The sequence below is a fragment of the Globicephala melas genome, chromosome 6 (assembly GCF_963455315.2).
Source record: "Globicephala melas chromosome 6, mGloMel1.2, whole genome shotgun sequence".
NCBI lineage: Eukaryota > Metazoa > Chordata > Mammalia > Artiodactyla > Delphinidae > Globicephala > Globicephala melas.
The window spans coordinates 88,353,634-88,358,496 of NC_083319.1; positions in this window are offsets into that span (position 1 = coordinate 88,353,634).

The window sequence follows — 4,863 nt, forward strand, 5'->3', positions numbered from 1 at the left end:
AAAAAGTCTTTATTTCTCTCCCACTTTTGAAGGATAATTTTGCTGAATACAGAATTCTATGGTGGTGACTTCTTTATTTCAACATTGAAAATATTTTACTCCACTCTCTTCTTGCTTGCATAGTTTCTGAAGAGAAATCCAATGTAATTGTTTTCCTTGCTCCTCTGCAGGTAAAGTGTTTCCCCCCCCCCCGCCCCACTCTGGCTTCTTTCACGATTTTCTCCTTATCTTTGATTTTTTTTTTTTTTTTGCAGTATGAAAATGACATTCATAAGTGTAGAAGTTTTGGTATTTATCTTGTTTATTGCTCTCTGAGATCTCTGGATCTGTGGTTTGATGGCTGTCATTAGTTTTGGAAAATTATCAGTCATTATCACTTCAAATATTTTTTATGGCCCTTTCTTTCTTTTTTTCTCCTCTGGTATTCCCACTACTCATATATTACATCTTTTATAATTATCCCACAATTCTTGGATACATTGTTGTGTTTTTTCATTGTTTTTTCTGTTCGCATTTCATTTTAGAAATTTCTTTGGCATATCTTCAAGCTCATGGATCCTTTTCTTGGTTGTGTCCAGTGTACAGACGGGTCTATCAGAGGAATTCTTTATTCTGGTTACAGTGCTTTTTATTTTTAGCATTTACTTTTTAAAAAGTTTTTAAAAATTGAAGTGTATTTGATTTACAATGTTGCATTGTAGCATTTATTTTAATTCTTAGATTTTTTTCATTTCTCTGCTTATATTACCCATATGTTCTTGTATGTTGCTTACATTTTTCACTAGAGTCCATAGTATTATAGTTATCTTATATTCGTGGTCTGAATATTCCAATATGTCTGCCATAATTGAGTCTGCTTCTGATGCTTGCTCTGTCCTTCAAACTGTTTTTTTATGTGTGTGTCTTTTTTTATGGCTTGCAGCTTTATGTCAAAAGCTGGACGTGGTGGACTGAGTGAAAGAAACTGAAGTAAATAGGCCTTTAGTGTGAGATTTTATATTTATCTGGCTGGTAGTTACTCTTCTTACTATTTGGCATAGCTATAGGTGTCAGAGGATAAAAGGTTTTTTCATACCCTTGTTTTTGTCCCCCCTGTTGTTTTTGGACTTCCCTAGAGACTTCTTAAATAAGGTCTAAGGTATGCGTTTCCTTTAGTTGTAATCCTCTCTTATATAGGAGCTCTATTAGAGGTGGTGGTGAGGTTTGTAGTGGGTAGGATATATTCTGTAGTCTATAATTAGATCTCTGTGAGCCTGTGTCCATGGACCCGAGACCTTCACAACTGATTCTCTGTACCACTCCCTCCATGAGTTGAGACAGGAACGGTTGAGGGCAATGGAGTTGGGGATTACCCTTTTTCCACAGTCACTTAGGCTATTAAAAACAACCCTATAGATTACATTCTGTTTAAATCGTTTCTCTTGAGGGCAGACTTTTGTTAAGTAGAGTAGGATGCTCAGAGCATATTTCAAAATGGTTACATTCTCCCTCCCCCCACCCCTTCCCCCGACTAGAAGCAGGAAGAGATTTTCTCTGATCTGTGCTTTGAGAACCTAATAAGTTTGCTGAAGGAAAAATCATGAAAGTGTGGGGCCTCCCTGCAACTGGACTCCCCTGGAGTTCTAACTCTCAAGCTCATTTACATCAAGCCTCCAGCACGTCATCAATTAAAATGTAAGTTCTCCTGCACCACTACTGGCTCTGGCATCTAGCTTCCACTCCTGGGCTTCACTCAAGTAAGCTGTGACTCTGTGTATCTGCCTGTTTCGCCAGTTTTCAGAGCAGTAGTTTGCCCTGTTACCTCAATTCCCTGATTAGTCTAAGAAAAGTTGTTGACTTTTCAGTGTGTTCAAGTTTCCTTGTTTTGAGGATGGGAGTGATGACTTCCAAGCTTCTTATATCCCAGACTGGAAACTGGAAACCTCTAGTGGATTTTTGTTAGTTTCTTCTCACCTCTGCAGCTTGTCTGTGCTTAACTTTGGCAGTGAGCACCAGTAGCCCATGCCAGTGCACCATTTGAGAGGGCAGGGTGTCCCTGATGACAGACCTTTCAAGTCCCTCTCTCTGCCAATGACTTCAGTGATCCTCCAGGCCCTACTCCCAGGCTCCCTGGCTCCTCCTGTCCTCTGCTCAGCCCTTTCCCTCCACCTCTACCTTAGTCTCCTTATTCAGCAGTGGGTCTCTGGGGCTTGCTCTGGGAGCAGGTCGGAGTAAGCCTTTCCCACGTATCTGAGGAGAGGTCAGAGAGAGTAACAGGCAAAAGGGCACAGTCTGCAGGAGTAGGAAGAACAAAGATGTTCAAGTTCTCTCAAGAGAGATCAAGGTTTGAATTGCTGTTCCTACTACTTCCCACCTATGTCATCTCTGAAAAGCTACTTAACCCTACTAGGTTTCAGTTTATCTTTAAAAAGCAGCTAAACCAGGATAATACTGAGAACTAGGTTGGTTTCAGTTCATGGGGAAACTGGCTAGGCTAGAGCTGAAATTAGGTCCATCTGTTGTGTGGATGAGGTCTGTGTTGGGATCCCTTGGTTAGAGGTGTGAGAACATCCAGGAGGGGCAGAGAATCACCTAACTCCAGCAATATGGTGTATGAAGACGAGGACCCCAGGACCCAGCCAGCCTGAGGTTGCTGTGTTTGGGAGAAAAATAGGAGCTTAGGACCAGTGGAGTGGCTACTAGTCCAGCTGAACTGCCTGAGCACCCCTGATCCTGTGGAGAGTCACTGACATCCAGGGCCCTGAGCAACCTTGCCTGAGACCCCATAGCCGAGTTTGCCACCATGGGAGGGAATATTTGTCTTACCCCCTTCCAGAGAGTGCTGGGCTTTTAAGGGCTGATGCTGGTGGACACAGAGCTAGGTGTGGTGGTACCTCAGTGGTAGAGCTCCAGCCAGAGGGATGGCCAGAGGCAGGGAGTGAGGCAATGCCTAGACAGGTGTGGATGCTAGGAAGACACTTTCCTGAGGCCTCCCAAGATCATCTTGGGAAGGGAGTTCCTGTGCAGGGTCCTGGCTCCAGCCAGTGGCATCCCAGTGTTCATGTGCATACGAGTCCATTTGTGCTCACCTGCCAGTGAGGGTTCAGGATATTTGGGCAATGTCAGGATTGGAAAGAACTTGCACTGAACCCTTTGAATGGCATCTAGTCCATATTGGGTATGTGCCAAATGGGAAATTGACCACATTATCATGGGTTCTGCAGGCTGGGGAGGGTGCATTGTGAGGCCTCCTGGGATCCCGTTGGCTGCACAAAGACTCTGTGTCAGGCATATTGGTAGGAAGGATGACTAGAGCATTGCTTCAAGGCTTATTGCTAGGCCACTAAGTCCTGAGTCAGCTAAGCAGAAAGGAGACACCAGGATCCAACTGCTGGAGGTATGTGGACACCTTGGGCCACGCTGGCCTGGGCCCCTACACAGAAGACAGCAGTGTCATGTGGGTTTGGGGGGCAGGTGGGCAGTGAGGTGGGCCCCTTCAGACTGTGCAGAGCGGGAGCATGGGGGTGGGTGAGGAGGGTGCTGGAAGTCGATTCTAGGAGCAGAGGTCTGAGGACTGCCAGCCTGCACCTCAACTCACAGCCTGGCATTGGGCTTCCTCTCTCTCTTTCCTGCTTGCTCTGCTAGACTCCCCCACATTCAAGAGCCCTCTATGCTGCAGGCTGGAACTCCCATCCTCATGGCCTGGGTCATGTACTCCTGTCGAACTCAATTGTCCCGCACTCTGGGAACTTCCCTCTACCGCCGTGGGGGGCTGGTCCTTGTTCCTCCAAATCACATGAGTGATGGTTCTTTACTCTGGGAAAGATCCTTACTCCTCTGTAATATAGACATCTGGCAAAATGTCTTACTTCCTATTAAAGGCTGAATTATGCCCCCTCCAAAATACATATGTTGAAGTCCTAACCCCAGTACCTCAGAATGTGAATTTTTGTTTTTTGTTGTGCACCACACAGCATGTGGGATCTTACTTCCCCAACCAGGGATGGAACTCGTGCCCAGTGCAATAGAAGCGTGGAGTCTTAACCACTGGATCTCCAGAGAAGTCCCCAGAATATGACTTTATTTGGAGTAGAGCTTTTAAAGAGATAATTGAGTTAACATGAGGTCATTAGGGTAAGCCCTAATCCAGTATGACTGGTGGCCTTATAAGAAGGGAAAATTTGGACACAGAAACACACAGAGGGAAGACAATGTGAGGACACAGGGAGAAGATGGCCATCTATAAGCCAAGGAGAGAGGCCTTAGATTTCTGGGCTCCAGAACAGTGAGATGATAAATTCCTCTTGTTTAAGCCACATTGCCTGTGGTATTTTTTATGGCAGCTGGAGCTGACTGATATCCTTCCTCTGAAGGCCTGTGCACCCCCATGGCAGGAGTGGTGTCTGTAAGTGAAGACATCTTTCTCTCCCCCAGCTGGACTTATTCAGTGTCCTCACCCCTGCCTTCCTCCTGGGATAGTCTCCCTGCCAGGTCCTGTTTCCTTGTCCACAGAGTCAGATGACCGACCTCAAGGGAAGGCGTGAGTGCTGAGGAACAGGAGGGGCAATAGGGCACCAAGATAGGAACAAGATGACTCTTTCACTAGTTTTTATTTGTTTTCTTATACTTGGTTTGTGGGGTGGCAGCAGTTGGACAGGAAAACGAAGAAGGCACCAGTGAAAGGTGATGGGACTCGGAGAGGGGAGGGGCAGAAAGTTCCAGCGAGGAGACTGGGCCCTGAGGCAGAAAGCAAGAGCAGAGGGGCTTGGCGCATCACTGCAGGGCCTGTCATGGGGCCCCAAGCATGAACAGCAGCAGGGGTCAGCTCTGTGGAGGCACAAAGGCTTTGCCAGGCCCAGGTGAGCCTGCAGCCTGCAGAGTCTG